Source organism: Acinonyx jubatus, chromosome X (genome assembly GCF_027475565.1).
Source record: "Acinonyx jubatus isolate Ajub_Pintada_27869175 chromosome X, VMU_Ajub_asm_v1.0, whole genome shotgun sequence".
Classification (NCBI taxonomy): domain Eukaryota; kingdom Metazoa; phylum Chordata; class Mammalia; order Carnivora; family Felidae; genus Acinonyx; species Acinonyx jubatus.
The window spans coordinates 94,546,126-94,567,988 of record NC_069389.1 but is presented as its reverse complement, the minus strand read 5'-3'; the positions used below and the strand labels follow the sequence as shown (position 1 = coordinate 94,567,988).

The window sequence follows — 21,863 nt, the reverse complement described above, 5'->3', positions numbered from 1 at the left end:
AGAGTCTGGGGCTCAGAAAGAATGAGCTGGATTCCTAGGCTCAGCCACTAATTAGCTATGGGATGGGACAAGTCACTTTCTATAAACGCCTTATCTGAAAGCCCTGGGGAATAGAACAAACGCATGCTCACTCAAATTCAGTAACTTTGTGAATCTCTTCTAAAATAAGTACACCTTCAGGGGGCCTGGGTGGCTCAGTCAGTTAAGCATCTGACTCTCAATCTCAGTTCAGGTCTTGATCTCAGGGTCGTTAGTTCAAGCCCCATGTTGGGCTCCGCCTTGGGTATGTAGCCTACTTAAAAAATAGAATAGAATAGAATAGAATAGAATAGAATAGAATAGAATAGAATAGAAAGGATACCTTAAAACTGTGAAATAACCACTCTCTCATGAATCTGTTTGGTAAGTTGGGTTTCTGACTTTATAATATGCTCATAGTTATTACAAATTTTCCCTGAAACTCTACTGTTAGCTCACCAGGGAGTATGTATCTGCTCTGCAATTGCTGAGTGGAGTGTAATCAGACTTAACCGTCAACCAAGATACGTGGGTATGTTTGTATTTTTCTCAGACACTTGTAACTGCTAGGGTTTTTTTTTCTTCTTCTTTTTTTTGGTGGGGTTGGGGGGGAGTACAATTCTCTAAGTTATGAAACCGGAAGGGAGAGAAAAAAATGAAAGAAGAAGGTGAATTTACACTTTCTGGAAAACCCACCACCTAATATGCCTTCTGTCATCATCCAAGTGTTTTCCTCTCTAGACCATGAACTAGGGCAAGTCACGAGTCTCAGGCACCTGTGAACCCACAGCCCCCAGCACAATTCCCAGTACATAGTAGGTGTTCAATACAAGCTCAGTGAGTGATTGAATGATGAGGGTCTGGAATATTTTGTCCTGTAACTTCAAGTGGACAGCCCAGCTTTTCGTGATCTCGGAAGATACTTGCCTTCCTATAAAAACCTGTCTCCCTGGGCGCATTTGATTTCTCAGTGGGCTTCCTTATTAGTCATTTCCTCATCACAGGACTTCCATCAAACCCCCTAGGTCTGCCCTCTGGCCGGTACAATATCCCCCCTGTGCCTTCCCACTGCAAGACTCAGGCTTTTCTTACAGCCAAGGAACCTCTGCGGCCTTGTGTGCGTTTTCACACACGCCCTGCGGAGACAATGTCCTGCCTTCAGTGCCCCACCCAGTCAGGGGTGCTGCCTGTGTTTTGAGACCCAAATTCTTCCTCCTCTGGGAAACCTTTCCTGAGAATAGCCCCCGCACACCATGAACCCCTCCTGATCGTCTTGGCTGCAAGTGAAGTGAGCCATTTTATTATATAATAGGTGAATGGCCCAAGCCACAGAGATGTTCCACAGAGAGTGGAGCCTTTTTCCCCAAACAGATGGTGAGCCCCTTGTTGCCAGGGATGATGGCACCTGCTTCTCTGTCCCCAGGGAGTTCTCCCAAACAAGCCTCGCACGTAGGTGTGCAATCAATGCTTGCTGGTTGAGGGGGAGGCAATGAACCGATCCGGGCCTTTCAGGGATCCTCAGGTCACAGATATTTACATTGTCTATGATTGCTTAATTAACCGTCTGCCATCAAGTTGCCCCAGAAGCTGGACAGACAGGAAGCAATCCTGTCCCGACTTCAGATTAGATATCTGGAAGTCTCTGCTAGTCCTGACTCTGCCACTCACTAACGTGAACTTTGGCAAGCCAGTTAGCTGCGTTGGGCCTCGGTTTCCCCAATTAAAAAAAATAGGGAGACTGCTAACTTCTGGTTACGATGAGTAATAGGATTTGTATTTACCCTCCTGCATGAAACAACAACAAAAAAGACAATGTGAAGCAACAGTCTTCAAGATGCTAGGTATTGAGCAACACAGGACAGTGATCCCAGAGAGAAAACAAGCAAGACGAGCCCTATGAATGCGTCGGCTTATTTTTTTAACCACTTTGTTGAGATATAATTCACATACCATGCAATTCACCTGTTTAAAGTGTACAATTCAGAGATGCCTGGGTGGCTTAGTCGGTTGAGGATCCAACTCGATTTCCGCTCAAGTCGTGATAGCAGGGTTGTAAGAGCGAGCCCCATGTTGGGCTCCATGCTGAGTGTGGAACCTGCTTGGGATTCTCTCTCTCTCTCTCTCTCTCTCTCTCTCTCTCTCTCTCTCTCTCTCCCTCTCCCCTGCTTGCACTCTCACTCTCTAAAATAAAACAAAATAAAATGTACAATTCAATGGTTTTTAGCATATTCACAGAATGTGCAACTTTCACCAATTTTAGAACATTTGAGCGCAGGGGAGGGGCAGAAGGAGAGGGACACACAGATTTCGGAGCAGGCTGCAGGCTCCGAGCTGTCAGCACAGAGCCCGACGTGGGGGCCTGAACTCACAAACCGAGAGGTCATGACCTGAGCCAAAGTCGGACATTAACCGACTGAGTCACCCAGGTGCCCCTCAAAGTGGCTGCATCATTTTAAATACCCACCAACAATGTACAAGTGTTCTGATTTCTCCTCATCCTTGCCAATACTTGTTATTATCTGACTTTTTTTAGTACAGCCATTCTGGTGGGTACAAGGTGGCATGAAATTCATTGTGGTTTCGATTTGCATTTCTCTGATGACCACTGAGCAACTTTTCATGTGCTTATTGGCATTTCGTACATCTTCCCTGGGGAAATAGCTCTTCATATTCTTGGCCCGTTTTCAATTGGGTTATTTATATTTTTATCATTGAGTTGTAAGGATTCTTTATATAGTCTAGATACAACTCCCTTATAAGACTGATGACTTGGAAATATTTCCTCCCATTCTGTGGGTTGTCTTTGTACTTTCATGCGTGTTCTAGGAAGCACAAAAGTATTTAATTTTGATGAGCCCAGTTTGTCTATTTTTGCCTTTTGCTGCTTATCCCTTTGGTGTAATAAATAAAAATCCTTTGCCAAATCTGAGGTCATGAGGATTTACCCTTGTTTTCTTGTACGAGTTTTATAGTTATAGCTCCTATATTTAGGCTTTAAAATCCATTTTGAGTTGATGTTTGCATATGGTGTGGGGCACGGTCCAACTTCATCCTTTTACATGTGGTTATCCAGCTGTCTTAGCACTATTTTTGAAAAGACTATTCTTTCACCATTCAATGATCTTGGCACTCTGGTCAAAAATCAGTTGACTACAGACACATGGTTTTATTTCTGGAATCTCCACTTTATTCCATTGATTTATACATCTGTGTCTGTCCTCATGCCAGTACCACACTGTCTTGATTGCCATTGCTTTGTAGTAAATTATGAAGCCGGGAAGTGTGAATCCTCCTCCTTTGTTCTTCTCTTTCAAGATTGTTTTGGCTATTCTGAGTCACATGCAATTCCATATGAATTGTAGAATCAGCTCACCAATTTCTAAAGAGAAGCCAGCTGAGATTCTTATAGGAACTGCATTACACCCGTAGGGCATCTTGGGAAGTACTTCCATATTCACCATATTAAATCTTCCAGTCATGGGCATGGGATGTGTGCCCACTTATTTAGATCGTTAATTTCTTTCAACAGTGTCTTGACGTTTTCAGAGTATATAAGCGTTGGTCCTTTTCTTAACTTCACACCTAAGTAATTTATTTTTTGATCTTATTGTAAGTGAAATTGTTTTTTTAATCTCATTTTGGGATTGTTCATTGAAAATATACAGACATACAGTTGGTTATTGTATATCGATCTTGTATCCTGCAACCTTGCTGAACTTTTTTATGAACACATAATGGTTGTGTGTGTGTGTGTGTGTATTCCTTAAGATTTTCTACATACAAGATCATGATGGGGCCCCTGGGTGGCTCAGTCGGTTAAGTGTCCAACTTCAGCTCAGGTCACGATCTCATGGTTCGTGAGTTCAAGTCCCGTGTGAGGCCCTGTGCTGAAAACTCAGAGCCTGGAGCCTGCTTCGGATTCTGTGTCTCCCCCTCTCTCTGCCCCCTGCCCACTCACACTCTGTCTCTCTCTCTCTCTCAAAAATAAATAAACATTAAAAACATTTTTAAATAAACGTTTAAAATTTTTAAAAAAAGATCATATCATCTACAAAAAGAGATAATTTCACTTTTTCCTTTCCAATCTAGATGCCTCTTATTTCCTTTTCTTGCCTAAGTACCCTGGCTGCTACTCCAGTAAAATGTTGAGCTGCAGACATTTTTGTTTTGTTCCTAATCTTAAGGATAAAGCATCTATTCTTTCACCATTAAGTATGATGTTAGCTGTGGGTCTTTTGTAGATGTGCTTTGTTAAGTTGAGGAAGCTCCCTTCCATTCCTAGTTTGTTGAGTGCTTTTATCATGAAAGGGTGTTGAATTTCGTCAAATGCTTTTCTGCATTTATTGAGATGCTCATGTGATTTTGTTTTGTATTCAATTGTTATAACATTCATTGATTTTTTTCAGATGCTAAACCAATCTTACATTCCTAGGATAAATCCCAGTTTTCACGGTGCATAATTCTTTTTATATGTCATTACATTCATTTGCTAGTATTTTGTTGAGGATTTTTGCACCCATATCCATAACAGACAATGATGTGTAGTTTTCTTGGGGTGTCTTTGGTTTTGGTATTAGGGTATCAGGCCTCATAGAATGAACTGGGAAGGGTTCCATCCTCTTCCATTTTTGAAGAGTTTGTGAAGGGTTAGTATTAGCTCTTTAAATGTTATAATTTAGTGATAAACCATCTGAACCTGGGGCATTTCCTTTGTGGGCTGGTTTTTTAAAAAGTTACTAATCAGTCTCTTCACTTATCATAGGTCTATTCACATTATTTTTTTCTTCGTCACTTTCAGTAGTTTGTGTTTCTCTAGGAATATGTCCATTTCATCTGTCTAATTGGTTGGCATAGAATTCCTTTATGTTTATGAAAGTTCATTTCTGATGCTAGAAATCTGAGTCTTCTGTATTTTTTTCCTGGTCAATCTAACTAAAGGTTTGTCAGTTTTGTTGACAAAAGAAACAGCTTTTGGTTTCATCAATTTTTCTCTATTATTTTTCTATTCTCTCTCCCATTAATTTCCACTCTGATCTTTACTATTTCCTCGTGACTTGCTTTAGGGTGAGTTGGCCCTTCTTTTCCAGTGTCTTAAGGTGGACGATTTGGCCCAATTTATTGACTTCAGGAAGTTTCCAGGATAGGACATGGGGAAGGGGAGCTGAGGCAGAGCCTGGCAGACCCCTGGAGTTGAGAGCACCAATCTGAGGGTTCAGGAAACCAAGTCAGGGAGAGTTTGTATATATTTGTCCTGCTTTTTAGTTGTTTGAAGTGAGAGGGTGAATACAGGCCCATTACTTGGTCAGAAATGGAAATTGTGCACATTCTTACAAAAAGCTTTATTTAAATCCCAGAATGGCCTTTCTAAAAATGGGAGGGAGGGAGGGAGGGAGGGAGGGAGGGAGGAAGGAAGGAAGGAAGGAAGGAAGGGAGAAAGAAAGATAGATAGAGGGGCACTTGTGTGGCTCAGTCGGTTGAGCGTCCAACTTCAGCTCAGGTCATGATCTCACAGCTCGTGAGTTCGAGCCTGCGTCAGGCTCAGAGCCTGGAGCCTGCTTCTGATTCTGTGCCTCCCTCTCTCTCTGCCCCTAACCCACTTGCATTCTGTCTCTGTCTCTCTCAAAAGTAAATAAACGTCGGGGCGCCTGGGTGGCGCAGTCGGTTAAGCGTCCGACTTCAGCCAGGTCACGATCTCGCGGTCCGGGAGTTCGAGCCCCGCGTCAGGCTCTGGGCTGATGGCTCAGAGCCTGGAGCCTGTTTCTGATTCTGTGTCTCCCTCTCTCTCTGCCCCTCCCCCGTTCATGCTCTGTCTCTCTGTCCCAAAAATAAATAAAAAACGTTGAAAAAAAAAAAGTAAATAAACGTAAAGAAAGAAAGAAAGAAAAGAAATAGAGGAGAGAAGAAAGAAAAGAAAGAGAGGAGGGAAGGAAAGGAGGGAGGGAGAGGCAAGCATTTGACGTATTAGTATTGAGGCTGGCCAGTCAGGTGATCGAAGCCATCAGACACACAGGATTCCAAATTACAAGGAGAAAATATATTATTGAGATATAGCATGTATATACATAAGACTATTTTCTTAGATTTAAAAAGTCACTGGTGCAGGTGAATATACAATTGTTAATTTTCTCTTATTTTGCTCTGTAGCTAGGAAGAACAGAAGGAAAAGAATGGAGAAAAAAGAAAAAAAATCTGTTCTTCACTCTTTTTAGTTTGTTGTTGTTGTTGTTTAGAAGCCCAGGGAAATTTTATCAACACTGGTATTTACTCCAAATCTCATCTCCCAAAAAGTGAGATCCACCAACATCTGACTTTTATCCTAAATTCTACACATATATTTGCCAGCATTCATTTAAGTTAGAAATAAAGGTCTGTTTTAAATGAATAAACTCAAATGTGGACTGATTCCTTGTTAGGTAAATAATAAGAAGTGAAATCTTTCCCTACATGATTTCTTTTGTTTTGGCCCCCCTTACCTTCTTCGAAAGCCATCACTTTCCATCATTGGGTAGGCCTCTTTTGAGTTCTTTTCTTGGTAGCCAATATGAATTAAAATGTCAAGTTGAAACAATTTGTCTAAAGAGAAAGATGCACATCTAGCCGCTGGAATCTTCTCGCTAAATATGTGGTCCATGTATCAACAGCATCAGCAACACTTGCAAGCTTTGGAGAAACAGAGAATCCCAGGCCCTCCCTGGACCTTCGCAATCACATTTTAACAAAGTTCCCAGGTAATTCCTATGCACATTAAACTTTTAGACACATACTGCTGTAGAAAGCAAAATTACCAAAGGAAACCCAAATACATATATATTTGGGTTTCCTTTGATAATTTATATATGTGTGTGTACGCATATATGCATCATATATGTATATAATATATAGTATCACATATATTATATAATATGTGTGTGCATGTATTTAGATAGGCACGCAAGGGGATGATGCATATAAATGTAGCATATATATAAAACCATATAAAGGAATGGCAGCACATTTAGGATAGTGGTTACCTCTTAGAAGGTGCATTTGTTATCATGTGGTATAACCAATTACCCCCAAACTTGGCTGCTTAAAACATACATTTTTCTGGAATCCAGGCATGCCTTACCTGTGGCTTCTGCTTCAAGGTCTCTCGCGAGTGCTGCAATCAGGTGTCAGCCAGGGTTGCAGTCTCATCTGAAGGCTCTACTGAGAGCATCTGCTTCCAAGTTCACTCACATCGTTCTTTGAAGGATTCAGTTTTTCACAGGCTGTTGGACTAAAGATTCAGTTCCTTATAAACTGTTGGCTAGAGGTCTCCCTTGACTTTCTGCCATGTGGGTCTCCCAACAAACATCTCATAACACGGCAGCGGGCTTTATCAGAGCAAGTGAGAGGGCAAGAGAGAGTGCCAGCAGGATGGAAGGCAGGACCTTTTGGACCCTAATTACAGAAGTGACATCCCATCACCTTTGTCACATTCTAGTCATTAGAATCAAGTCCCTAAGTCCAGTCCACACTCAAGGGGAGGGCATGAATACCAGAAGATAGGGCTTGATGAGGGTCATCTTTGAAAGCTGCTAGTCAAAAGCAGAGGGTGTCAGGAAAAGAAGAGAATTCTAGGGCATGGGTACACAGGGAGCTGCGAGTGGATTTGCAACGTTTGATTTCTTAAGCTGAGTGGTGGGCACTTGGGTATTTATTTTAGTGATTTATATACCTTTCTTAGGTCTGAAAGATTTCCTAATAAGGAAAAAAGAAAAAAAATTAAGAACGAGCAGGCCTAATCGTTGAATCTGTTTAAGAAAAAAAGGATGAAGGGGTGGTTATTCGGCAAAGGGATGATAGGGGCTCTGGGTGGCTCAGTCGGTTAAGCATCCAACTCTTGACTTCAGCTCAGGTCATGGTCTCACGGTCATGAGATTGAGCCCCGTGCCCTGCTCCAAGCCCCGTGCCGAGCCCCACATCGGGCTCCGCGCTGAGCATGGGGCCTGCTTAAGATTCTTTCTTCTGCCCCTGCCCCGCTCATCCATTCTCTCTCTCCCTCTCCCTCTCTCTCTCTCTCCCCTTCTCTCAAAAAAAAAAAAAAAATTAAAAAGAAAAAAAAAGAAAAGGGGATGCGATCAGAATAAGGGCCCAGGGGGTTGAGGGCTCATAGAATCATTTCTACTTTTAGTTAAGGCTTCCTAGGTGCTCTCTAGTTTGCATTAATGCCTTCTTCTCCCATATTATATAGCAGCACATCTCATAATCTGTCTTACATGAATGTTGTGTAGGTTTTTATCGATTGTATGTATCTCCCTATCCTAGATCAGCCGGCACCGCGCTTTGCAAAGAATGGGTGCCAGATAAATGTTTTGCCAAAGCAAAGTGAATTTATTGCTTCCCCACCTCGTTCTGACATTTGTGGTAACAGTTTAAGAGGCATTACAGCTTACTATTCATTAAGGCCAGAACCACAGGGTGAAACAGGAGGCATAAATCCCTTTGTCACCATACAGTTTTCAATTTCAAGTAAGGATTCATGAACTTCCTAGAGTAACTTCTACCCTCGCCCTTCAAAAGACTGAATTAGGACATCGAGGGACCAAAGCGCCATTCGTGGATATTTTAAGGTTGAGGGACCATGAAGGAGACATCGGAAAGTGGGACCATGGCCTGGAGAGGGGAGAATTAGGTGGGACCATGGCCTGGAGAGGGGAGAATTAGGTGGGAATTTTCAACACAGAAAGGACCTGGGCCGCCCCGATGTAGCATCCTGACTGAAAGTGTCTGGGTCTGGGGGACCCGTGGGAAAGCAGGCAGGGAGGCAAGAGGACCCACAAGGGTAGGGAGTCAGGATGCCCCGAGATCCTATGAAAGAACACCAGAAGTCAAACTGCCACTGAACTTAAGCAGCCATCGCAGCAGACTTAAAAAAAAAAAAAAAAAAAAAAAAAAAAAGATCCTGAAGTTAGAAGCACGATGGGGATTATAATAGCTGTAGAGGGTGAACATGTCATTTTCAGAACCCTGAGGAAGTCCCAGGCGAGGCTGGAAAGTCCAGGCGTCATTATGGGCGTCCAGAAAGGGCGCTAACCAGACGCATGCTCGGAGGGCGCGCTTCCTTCCCAGCACTGAGGACACTTTATGAGCTGCCCTACTCATGCTCCACGCAAGCAGAATAAAGAGCTTCGCTTTGGGACAGCTGCGTGCTCGTTCTGTACAACTCAGAATGGTATCTTGCCCGTTCCCGAAATAGCGATTACAAACTTTAAGCAGGAAACTCACATACAGCACGTGGCTCCCGTCGCCGCCGCCATATTCGCTCTCCCTTTGTTCAGAAGACATGTCGGTGCCTCCATCCCCGGGCTCCACTGAAGAAAGAGATGGCCTTGTTAACTGGAGTGGAATGGGGGAAAAAGGGAATGGCATGGTAACCCCACCTCCTTCTTTTGTCAGAGCGGAACCTTTCCACACACACCGCACCCCTGGCTGGCCCCTTGGGCGCCGAAGGATACAAGCTGCCATATTGGAAGGGTCGCAGGCCCACGCTGTTCCTCTCTGCAATGACATGAGTTCCTCCCCAAATAATCTCTTGACGTCTTTGAACTTCTCAGAAGAGAGACCGAAGAGATAAGTAGAGGCCAAGTACACGCAGCTAAACCACAGCGTCTCATCTCTCGAGCCCCTTTTCACTTCGTGAAGCTTTTGCAGAATCCATAAAGCAGGGGCTTCTAAAGTACTTCTTGAAAGTTTTCAGAAACAGGAGTTGCCAAATGTTCAAAAATAATTTTGATGAATCACAATCGTGAAGAAACAGTTTTCTCTCTTTATTACAAAGTTATTTTTAAAGCGTTTCTTCATGAATCATGCAAAATAACTAATTGCAACACAAATTGTCGTCTTCATGACTATTTCCGAGAGAGGGAAACTCTAGTTTAAAAAAGGCAACCGGCATTTTCATTAGAAGAACTATTTTCTGCACAGTAAAAGAAATGATACAGTAATGAACCAACAGACTCCCCAAATGTAAATTATATCATCACTTGATATTACTATTCTTAAATTTTGATGCAATTTGAATCCACAGCAAAGCTCTAAATCATCCTGGCGAAATGGCAGATCCCTCCAGACTCTTCAATTCTTTCAGGATCAGAGCACCATTCTGTCTTAATTTTTGAAATTGGAACCGAAATGTTTTTAAGAGAGAGACATATTGATTATAAGGGTCTATGAATTCTCTGTCCAGACTGGTTTCTATTCAAAGTGAAGTGAGGAACACTGAATACTTTCACAGTCATTAACACCACATACCATTGCTTTGTTTAAAAAAAAAAAAAAAAGTATTTTAGTAGAAGAGTGTTATCTCTAGTCGCAGGTCCTTCTGTTCTCATCACTACCGTGAATATCAAGCATCTGGTTTACTGACACTCATATTCTCGGGACACAGTGCTCTGAGTTGCATGGAGGACGTTGGATGCTTATAGATGCGCACAGCGATGGTTATCGCTACTAGACTTCTCCCTGTATCTGATGTTTCTCCCACAGTGACAGTTGGCTCTATATTCTAAGCACTTTATGTGACTAACACAATTACTCCTCACAATGACTCTATGTTGGAGATTACGATTTATCCCCATTTTACAAATGAGGAAACTGACGTACGAGCAGGTTGAGTAACTTGTCAGAGTCTATACAGCTAAGTTTGTTGCAGAGCCAGGACTTGAACCCAAGTAGTCCAGCTCCGGGGAAATGCTCTGAACCTCTAAATGGTATGCTCTGCTCCTGAGAGCAGGCGTTCAGTAATTTTCAACACGAATAGTTATTTGTTTGATTTTTCTCTGACTGCATATTGGACCCTAAACATCTAAATGAATGTCGATTTCAAAGCTATTGTCCTGAGAACCTTCAATTGCTCAAAACCTTTTGTGATTCCTTCTTTGGAATAGTTTTCAGAGCCAGTTCATGATTCGCAGGAGAAAAGCAGTCAGCTCATTTTTTTTTTTTTTAATGTGTATTTGTTTTTGAGACAGAGAGAAACAAAGCATGAGTGAGGGAGGGGCAGAGGGAGAGGGGGAGGCACGGAATCTGAAACAGGCTCCAGGCTCTGAGCTGTCAGCACAGAGCCCGACGCGGGGCTCGAACTCACGGACCGCGAGATCATGACCTGAGCCGAAGTCGGATGCCCAACCGACTGCGCCACCCAGGCGCCCCCACCGCTCGTTTTTAAATAAAGACAGTGTTATTCGGTTTGGGCAGTACCTTATTTGCCCAACATGTTTCTGAATAACACGTTTTCCCGAAATCACATTCTCCATTAAAAGAAGAAAGATTTGCTACCGTTGAAGATAGTCCAAAACTGTGATGCAGGGATATTTTCAGTCAGCTAGCAGACATTTACTGAGCAAGATGTCAAACAAGGCATCTTCCTTACCTTCAGAGAGCCCTCGGCCAGGTAAGGGAGACAGACAAGCCAGTGCAATAAGAGCTCTGACAGATTGAACCACAGGATCCTCAGGGTGCCCAGAAGAGGGGCATCAAACCCAGGCTTGGGGTGAAGGCCAGCTTCCTGAAGGAGGAGGTGAGGTCTGATTTTAGTTGCAAAAGACAAGTAGCTGTGGCCACCCCACAAGAACAAGGGCACCGACTCTGAAGGTGGCTGTGCTAACTGGGAGATTTTATGTCCTTGATGAGTACACTCATACTCTCCCAAGTTTATTTTTAGAAGATGATAATTGTATTGTTTTATGTTCACACCTGGTACTCAAGTTGTGTTTGCCTTTATTTTTTTTTTAATGTTTATATTTACTTTTGAGAGAGAGACAGACAGACAGACAGAGACAGAGTATGAGCAGGGGAGGGGCAGAGACAGAGGGAGACACAGAATCCGAAGCAGGCTCCGGGCTCCGAGCGGTCAGCACAGAGCCCGATGCGGGGCCCGAACCCACGAACCGCGAGATCATGACCTGAGCCGAAGTCGGACGCCCAACCGACTGAGCCACCCAGGCGCCCCAAGTTGTGTTTGCCTTTAAATGAAACCTGGAAAGATCTGCTGATGGTAGTTTCAAAGTTGCCTAACTTTGGGGCGCCTGGGTGGCTCAGTTGGCTGAGCATCCGACTTTGGCTCAGGTCACGGTCTCAGGGTTCGTGAGTCAAGCCCCATACTGGGCTCGGTGCCGTCAGATCCTCTGTCCCTCTCTCCCTTGGCCCCTCCACCCCTCCTTGTGTGTGCTCTCTCTCTCTCAAAAAATAAATAAAACCTTCAAAAAAGGTTGCCTAACTTTATGTTTGAGTGTTGTTTGCTTTTGTAACTGAACCATTTGCAGGTCTTCAAGTTTCTCTGAAGAGTTTGGCTGATGGAGTAAACAGAAAACAAACCAATATACCAAGGAGGTCATTGTCAGAATCTATTTGTGTGTGGGAAGTACATGATGACCATTTGTTTGGTAAATAAAGAAAGGAGTGAATCTTTAACGTTGATCCTCTGTAACCTAAACAAAATAGCTACTTTCCTTCATTTCCCGTGGGCCAAGATAGGACAGAGCAACCCACGCATGGAGATGCCCTAGTAGAGGCTCATACTTTTCTCAATGTATCAATCTGGAGGACAGTGACTTTGAACCACCAATGGGAGATACAGCAATCGAAGAAGGAGTTATTCCGTTTCTGTGGCTCATCTGCCCTCAAAAACCAAACTACCCCAGGCTCGTCCAAAAGGATCCCCAGAGAGGGAGAAAAGGGCTCGGGAGGTGGGGAAGTATCGTCCAGCGCCTGTGGGCTCAGTGCTCAGCTATGGCGACCGACGGTGCAAAGTACGATACCCTCATTGCATGAAGGCCCTCTTCTCTGTGACCCTCATCCCTTAGGTGGCCTGACCGTAACTCTGTAGAATTGATGTGGAGAGCAGGAACTGGAACACACAGCGAGGGAAGAACAGGATTTTCTGGGATTTGAGAGCGAAACGACCTTGGGTAGGAGGACACACGGGGCACTTGGGAGAAAGGAACAGTTGGCAGGCAAAGGGCACCAGAGACAACCGGATCCGTTGCCCGAATCTGTCTAGGGCCGGGCCCGCTGAGCTCAAAGAGTAGGGGCAAGAGATAGTAGGAAAGAAAAGATATCTGCCTGCCCACCACTTATTTACTCATTTCGCACACCAAGTGTTTTGAGAACCGTGCTAGGGAACTGACGGCTAATTCCAAGAGAATCCATTGAGACATCCCTCCCTGTGGTTCCATGCTACGCCGGGGCGGCCAAAAGTTGTCCCTCCCCCCATAACCCGCCCTTTATTGACCCTGCCAGGGTGCCTAAAATGTATCCATTGCTTTCCCTGTTCCACGAGCTTTGGTTACTTTTTCAGATAAACATTTGTTGAAAAAGAATCCCAAGAAAACGGGCCATGACACAGTGTGGCATTGACGGGGAGGTAAAAAAAAAAAAAAAAAGATACTGTGGCAGGCTACGGCTCAGATGGATAGACCTAAGTACTTAGCGGGTGCTGATGAAGAAATGAGTGAAAGGAAAGGATAGCTTCCGAATGCCTGTTAGACGTCAGGTGCGCTCAGATATCCTCCCCAAAACTTCTGGGTAGGAGGCATGACTCTCTTTCCATCTTTCCCTGGTGACATTCTGAGGATTAGAGATGAAGTCGTTTGCTTGTACAGCTAGTAAGTGACAGCTGAACTCATGTCATTGGGATTCGAAGTATTATCGCCATGCCGCCTCGATGATGAAACTGTCCAAATAAATGTATCAGTCAGGGTCTAACCAGGAGAAAAAGCTGCACGAGCTATTTGCTCAGGGGGGATTTTAATATAAATACCAATACTGTATAATCTTACTCATACGAGGTACCAGAATCGTCACGTTTATAGAGATGGAAAGGAAAATGGTGCTTGCCAGAGGCTGATGGGGGGGAAAAAAGTGGAGTTATTTAATGGGTATCGAGTTTCAGTTTCACAAGACGAAAACAGCTCTAGAGGTGGACAGAGACATATGAAAGTTTCAAAAAGTCATCACTGGCAGACCTGAATGGTAATAAATGTTGAGGGATATCCTTTAAGCAGAAGGGAAATGAAACCAGATGAAGATATGGATCTACACAAAGTAATACAGAATATTAGCTTGGTGACTAAATACATAAGATATATTTCCTATTTCTTAAATCTCTTTTGAAAGATAATTGACTAGGGGGCACCTGGGTGGTTCAGTTGGTTGGGCGTCTGACTCTTCAGTTTGGCTCAGGTCATGGTCCCAGAGTTATGGGATCGAGCTCTGTGCCCGGCTCTGTGTGCTCAGCGTGGAGCCTGCTTGGGACTCTCTCTCTCTATCCCTCTCCCCACCCCCCGCCCCGCTCACACACATGCTCCTTTTCTAAAAAAAAAAAAAAAAAAGATAATTGACTATAAACAAAACGAATAAAAATGTATTGCGAGCTTTACAACTTACGTATTAGGAAATTATATGGAAACTCTAGTAGAAAGATCAGGAGAGGGGAAATAGAGGCACACTATTGTAAAGGTTTTACATTATTTGTAAAGGGATAGACTATCACTTGAAGGTGGGCTGCGATAAATTATAAACTCCAAAGCAGCCACTAGGATTAAAAAACAAAGAATTGCAGCCAAAAAGTCAACAAACGAGATAAAGACTAAAGCATCCAATCAATCTGACAGAGACAGAAAAAAAGGAACTACAGATGACACAGAGAGAAAACAAAAAGCAAGATGAAACATTTATACCTAATGGCATCAATAATCGCATTAAACGGAAGCGATCTAAGCAGCTGATACTCGTTTGCCGCCACTGCTGTAGCAAACTACCGCGCACTTAGTGGCTCACGACGACATAAATGACCCGACCGCTAGTTGTGCAGGTCAGCAATCTGACATGGGTCTCGTCGAGCTAAAATTAAGGCGTCAGCAGAGCCGCGTTCCTTCCGGAGGCTCTAGGGGAGAATCTGTTTCCTTGCCTTTTCCAGCTTCCAGAGGCCGCCTGCATTCCTTAGCTCGTGGCCCCTTCCTCAATATTCAAAGCACATCACCCCAACCTCTGCCCTGTCACTACACCTCCTTCCCACTCTGACCTTCTTGCCTTCCCCTCTTGTAGATGTCTGTGATTAGATGGGGCCCACCCCCATAATCCAGGATAATCTTCCCCTATCAAACTTCTCAATTTATCACATCAGCAATCTCCCTTTTGCCATGTTAGGTAATATTTTACAGGTTCGCAGGATGAGAATATGGATATCTTTGGGGGGGGCATTATTATCTACCGTACCCCTCAACTGAAAAGACTGGCAGACTGGATAAAAAAGTAAGACCCAAGTGTATGCTGTTTCCAGTACTCTTTAACTATAAATATAGAAATAAGTTCAAAATAAAAGGATGGGGAAAACTATGCCACGTGTAGTAGGCCGAATGGTGGCCCCAAAGACTTGTCCATGCTCTAACACCCAGAACCCATGAATATCACCTTATTTGGCAAGCGATATGATTTAGCTCAAGGATTTTGAGAAGAGGAGTTTATCCTGGGGAGTTCTAAGTGCAACCGCACATCTCCTTATAAGAGACACACAGAGGTAGACGCAGACACACAGAGAAAAGCAATATGGAGATAAAGCGCAGAAAGAGATACACTCACAAGACAAAGAATGCTAAGAGACACTGGAAGCTGAAAGAGGCAAGGAACAGTTTCTCCCCTGGAGCCTTAGAAAGGAATGTGGTACTGTCTAACCTGGATTTTGGACTTCTCATCTCCCGAACTGTGGGAGAATAAATATCTTGTTCTAAGCCACCCCAATTTTGGTAATTGTTTTATGGCAGCCACAGTAAACTAATAAGCCTACCCAACTAATAGCCAGATACAGGAAAAACGGATGGCTACGTCAATAACAGACAAGTAGATTTCAGATCCAATGCTATTACCTGGGATGATAATAATAAAGGGGTCGATTCATCAAGAGGATATAACTATCTAAGGGTTTATGCCCCTAATAATAAAGCTTCAACATACACGAAGCAAAGAGTCCACTTGAGTCATACTACGTATGTATTCTGACATCAATGGAATTAAATTAGATTCTAGTAACAGAAAGATATCTGGACATTGCCCTAATATTTGGAAACTAAATGATAACACATTTATAAATAACACCTGTGTCAAAGAAAAAATCAAAAGGGAAGTTGTAAAGTATTTTTAAGTGAATGAAAATGAAAACATATCAAATGTGTGAGATACCTCTAAAGCAGTACATCCAGGAAAGTTCAGAGCACTAAATGCATATGTAAGAAAAGAAGAAGGATTTCAGATCATTGACATCAGCTTCTACCTTAAGAAACTAGACAAAGTAGATCAAATTGAGCCCCAGGTAAGAAGAATCAGAAAGCAATGAAACAGAAAGCGGAAAATAAACAAAGAAATTCAAGGATCCTAAAAGTTGGTTCTTTCAGATAATGAGAAAGAAGACAGCAGAACAGGTTCTACAGACATTAAAAGGATAATGAAGAAATGTCAGGAATGGATTTATGTCAACAAATTTGAGGACTTAAGTGAAATGGACTAATCGCTTGAAAGACACAAACTACCAAAGCTCATTCATAGTTCTAAACCTATTATAGAAATTGAATTTGCAATTATAAAACTTCTCACAAAGTAAACTCCAGGCCCAGAGGTGTTCACTGGTGACGTCTACCAAAAACTTAAGGTAGAAATAATATCAATTTTACCCAAATTCCTCCAGAAAATTAAGGGCGGGAAATACTTCCCAATTTATCCCATGAAAACAGCATTACCTTGACACCAAAATAACATTATTTAAATAAAAATTAAATAAATAGGGGCACCTGGGTGGCTCAGCTGGTTAAATGTCTGACTCTTGATCTCAGCTCAGGTCATGAGCTCATGGTTTGTGAGTTCGAGCCCCACATCGGGCTCTGTGCTCACAGTGCAGATCCTGCTTGGGATTCTCTCTCCACCCCCCTCTCTCTCTCTCAAAATAAATAAATAAACTTAAAAAAATTAAATAAAGGGGTGCCAGGGTGGCTCAGTCAGTTAAGCGTCTGACTCTTGGTTTCGGCTCAGGTCATGATCTCACAGTTGGTGGGTTTGAGCCCCGCTTTGGGCTCTACACTGGCAGCAAGGAGCCTGCTTGGTATTCTTTCTCTCTCCCTCTTTCTCTGAGCTTCCCCTGCTCATGCTCTCCCTGTCTCGCTCTCTCAAAATAAATAAATGAACTTAAAAAACTTAAATAAGCTAAACTACATGCTAATATCCCTCATGTACATAGATACAAAAACCGGAAATAAAATTTTATAAAACTGAATCCAGCAATATGTAAAAAGAATAATACATCATGTGCAAGTGTGACTTACATCAGGTACACAAGGTTGGTCTACATTAAAAAATAACTCAGTATAATTCACCATATTGGCAAAGCAACAAAGAAAAGCCAGAGGATCATCTCAATAGACACAGAAAAATCATGTGACAAAATCCAACATCCATCACTGAAAATAACTCTGGGCAAACTAGGAATAGAAGGGAACTTCATCAACCTGATAAAGGACATCAACACAAAACCTCCACCTGACATCATACTTAATGGTGAAAGACCAAGTGCTTTCCTTAAAAGATCAGTAACCAGTCAAGGATGTCCCTTCTCACCCTTTATACTCAGCGCTCTACTAGAGGTTCTGGCTACAGCCATTAGGCAAGAGAATGCAATAAAAGTCACTCAAATTGTAATGGAGGGAGTACAAGTTCGTTTACTTGCAGATAACCTGTTTGTATACAGAAAATTGGTTGAAATCTAAAAAAAGTTCCTAGAACGAACACAAGAGTTTAGTAAAGTTATAGGCTACATCATTAAGATACAGATTTTTTTTTCGCAGCGAAAACTATGGTAATGAACAACTGAGCCAACGAACAACTGAAATTTCAAAACGTCATTTACGATCGCATCCAAAATACTAAACGATTAAGGATTAACTGGACAAAAGAGGTGCACAACCTGTACACCGAAACCTATAAAGTATTGCTGGGAGAAACTGAAGAGAATCTAAATAGAGATTCATACTCGATTCATGGCTCGGGCAGAGACTTCACGCTGTCTTTGTGTGAGTCAGTTCTTTTGAACAGCTTTATTGGCCCATTCGCCTGTTTGTCCATTCACCCGTTGATGGACACTTGGCTGGTCTCCAGTTTTTGGCTATTGCAAATAAACCTTCTACGAACTTCCGTGTACAAGACTTGCTGTGGATGCATGCTTTCTTTTCCCTTGGGTAAATATCTAGGAGAATAATGGCTAAGTCACTTCATAGGTGCATGTGTAACTTTTTAAAAACCACCAAGCTGTTTTATAACCATTTACGTTACCCCCAGCTGTGGGAGAGGGCTCCAGCTTATTGACTTCCTCAGCAACACTTGATGTGGCCGTTCTTTTTAATTTGAGACATTGTGCTTGCTGTGTAGTGTTATATCGTTGTCGTTTAAAAGAATTTTTTTTAATGTTTATTTATATTTGAGAGAGAGAGAGAGAGAGACACAGAGCGAGCAGGGGAGGGGCAGAGAGAGACGGAGACAGAATCTGAAACAGGCTCCAGGCTCTGAGCTCTGAGCTGTCAGCACAGAGCCCGACGCGGGGCTTAAACCCATGAACCGCGAGATCATGACCTGAGCCAAAGTCGGACTCTTGATCGACTGAGCCACCCAGGCCCCCCTTCATTGTGGTTTTAATTCGCATTTACGTAGTGACCAATGGTGTTGAACCTCTTTTCATGTGTTTTTGTGCCATTTATATGTCTTCTTTGGTGAAATGTCTGTTCAGATCTTTTGGCCATTTTATATTGGTTGGGCTATTCATGTTCTTATTGGGCTTTTAGAGCATTTTCTATATTCTAGACACAAGTCTTTTATCAGATACATGCTTTGCAAATATTTTCTCCCAGTCTGTGAATTATCTTCTCATTGTCTTAACAGTGTCTTTGAAAGAGCCAAAGTTTTATATTTTCATGAAGTTTAATTGATGAATTTGGTTTTAATGTATTGTGCTTTTGGTATCATATCTAAGAAATCATTGCGTCGCTCGAGGTCATGAAGGTTTTTCTCCCGTATTTTTTTGGAGGAGTTTTACAGCTTTAATTTTTATATTCAGTCCTATGATCCGTTTTGAGTTAATTTTGTGTATGGCGCAAGGTATGAATTCAAGTTGTTGTGTTGTATTTTTTCTGCAGAGAAATAGCCAATCGTTCCAGCACCATTTGCTGAAAAGGCTATTCTTTTTCCAATGAATTGCCTTTGTACCTTAGTGTGCATTTTACTGTATGTCAATGATATCCCAAAAAAACTGTTAAAAACGACTGACTCAACAAATCTATCCAGCTGATTTTTGATAAAGGTGGAAAGCAACTCAATGGAATGGGAGGGAAGGCTAAGGCCTCACAGATCCAGCCAAGAAAGACACAATGAGCCACTTTTAGATTCAGTTGATTACTTGCATGGAGAACGAAAGGCAGAGTGGCCAAAGGTACCGGCAACCCCCACTCCTTGTCCTACATATCAAAAGGGACGACGCTGAAACGAAAGGTGCCTCCCATCCTCTTGTGTTCTGAATGCATCACGAGGACTTCTGCTAAGACTCAGATAAACTGAAGGTCAGGTTTTGCTTCTGTGGCCTAGGTCACCAGATGGCCATGGCAGGGCTGTTCCCCTCCACATAAAAGTCTCAGATCCTGATCCTTGAACAGGCTTCCCTGGGCAGAGCTATTCTGCACATGTCCGTTCGGTTCCCTGCTAGAGAGAAACCACATCCTGTGTGGCTTCGGATGGGGAAGTCGATGCCTGATCTCTCGGAACTCTGTCCAATGCACATAATTTTCCTATTGCTTTTGGCCTGTATCCTTTGCTGTAATAAACCTTAGCTGTGAGTAAAGCCTGCAATTGAGTCTTATGAGTCCATCCGGTGAGCCATTGAATCTGGGTGGTCATGGGACCCCCCAAAACAGGTTCTTTTTCTCAATAAATGGTGCCAGGAAAATTGGAGATTCATAGACAAAAAATATATAATAATAAGCCTAGATTTAAACCTCATCCCTTCTATAAAAATTAACTCAAATTGGATCGTAGATTTAAATGTAAAATTATAACCTTTTAGAAGAAAACATAGCAGAAAATATTCATGGTTCAGGATTAAGGAAAGAGTTCTTAGACTTGAAACCAAAAGCAATACATAAAGGAAAAAACTGGATTTTGCACTTCATCAAAATGAAAACCTCTTGTTCTGTGAAAGACCCTGTTAAGAGGATAAAAAGACAAGCTACAGACAAGGAGAACATATTTGCAAATTACATCTCTAACAAAGGATTTGTATCCAGAATACACGAAGAAGCCTCAAAACTCATCTGTAAGAAACCAACCACACGATTTTTAAATGGGAAAGACGCGAACAGACACTTCACCAAAGATGATATACAGATGGCAAATAGATGCATGAAAACACGTTCAACATCACCAGCCTTTAGGCAAATGCAAATTGGAGCCACAACGAGATGCTACTATAGACCAAGTCGAATGGTTAAAATAAAGAACGCTGATAACACCAGATGCTGACGAAGATGCCAATAAACTGGATCTCGCATTCATCGTTGGTTAGAATGGAAAGTGGTACAGCCATTCTGGAAATCGTTCTGGCAATTATGCACAGAGTTACCCTATGACCCAGCAATCACACTCCTGGGCATTTATCCCAGGGAAACAAAAATTTGTGCCCCCACAAAAAAACTGTACTCAAATGTTCACAGCAGCTTTTATTTGCATAGCCACAAGTTGAAAACATACCAAATGTCCTTCAATAGGTGAATAGTTTGGGGCGCCTGGGTGGCTCAGTCGGTCGAGCGTCCGACTCTCGATTTCGACTCAGGTCAGGGTCGTGGGATCAAGTCCCGCATCAGACTCTGCGCGGGGCATGGAGCGTAAGATTCTCTCTCTCCTTCTCCCCCTGCCGCTCTATCGCTCACGCGTGTGCACACGTGCACTCTCTCTCTCTCCCTCAAAAAAAAAAAAAATAGGTGAATAGTTAAACACATCGTGGTACATCCATACCATGGAATACCAATCAGCAATAAAAAGGAACAAACTGCTGATACACTAAAAAACTTGGTTGGATCTTAAGTGTATTATGCTGAGTGGGAAAAAAAGCCAATTTCAAAATGTTATGAATTGTAAAGATGAGGAGCTCTGTTTGACGTGACGGGACAGTTTTGTCTTTGACTGTGCTGAGTAGTTATACAAATCTCTACAAGTGATAAAATGCCATACTGTCACAGAGGCATACAAAATACTTGGTGCATGTTAACTGATGAAATCAGAGGAGTCGCCTAGGTCGCCATGCCGTGCCAATTAATTTTCCGATTTTGGTTGTGAAAGCTATAGTTATGAAAGATGTCACCAGTGGGGGGAAGCTGGATGGTAGGGGACGTGGAACCACTCTGTAGTATTTGTTGTGCAACTTCTTGTGAGTACACAATGATTTCGAAATAAAAAGTTACAAATCGATACTCAATTCAGTTACTGGCAAACTTTTAAGTATGTTGGGAACACCTCGAAAAATGTGAATCTACATTTTGTTTTTTAAGTAGGTTTCACACCCAGCGCAGAGCCCATTGTGGGGCTTGAACTCACGACCCTGAGATCAAGACCTGAGCTGAGGTCAAGGGTTGGGTGCTCAACCAACCGAGCCACCCAGGCGCCGCTGAATCTACATTTTTCGACTGCAAATGTTATGAAACCTAAATACAGATCAAGCATTGCTGGTGAAAACTTATCATTCAAATTGAAATATGCCATTAAGTGTAAAATACACAGTTGATCTCAAAGAATTTGTATAA

General features: G+C 42.6%; 1 long non-coding RNA gene across 1 annotated transcript in view; it reads right to left on the bottom strand.

The window, feature by feature from the left end:
- Window positions 1-2,152: 2,152 nt before the first annotated feature.
- Window positions 2,153-21,863, bottom strand: part of LOC113597607 (uncharacterized) — an 82,182-nt gene continuing 62,471 nt past the window's right edge. Inside the window, exons 4-6 of the long non-coding RNA XR_003418392.2 lie at window positions 9,268-9,353; window positions 7,127-7,276; window positions 2,153-2,199 (exon numbers count right to left, since the gene is read on the bottom strand). This is a non-coding gene — a long non-coding RNA (uncharacterized LOC113597607). The remainder of the gene's footprint in view (window positions 2,200-7,126; window positions 7,277-9,267; window positions 9,354-21,863) is intronic.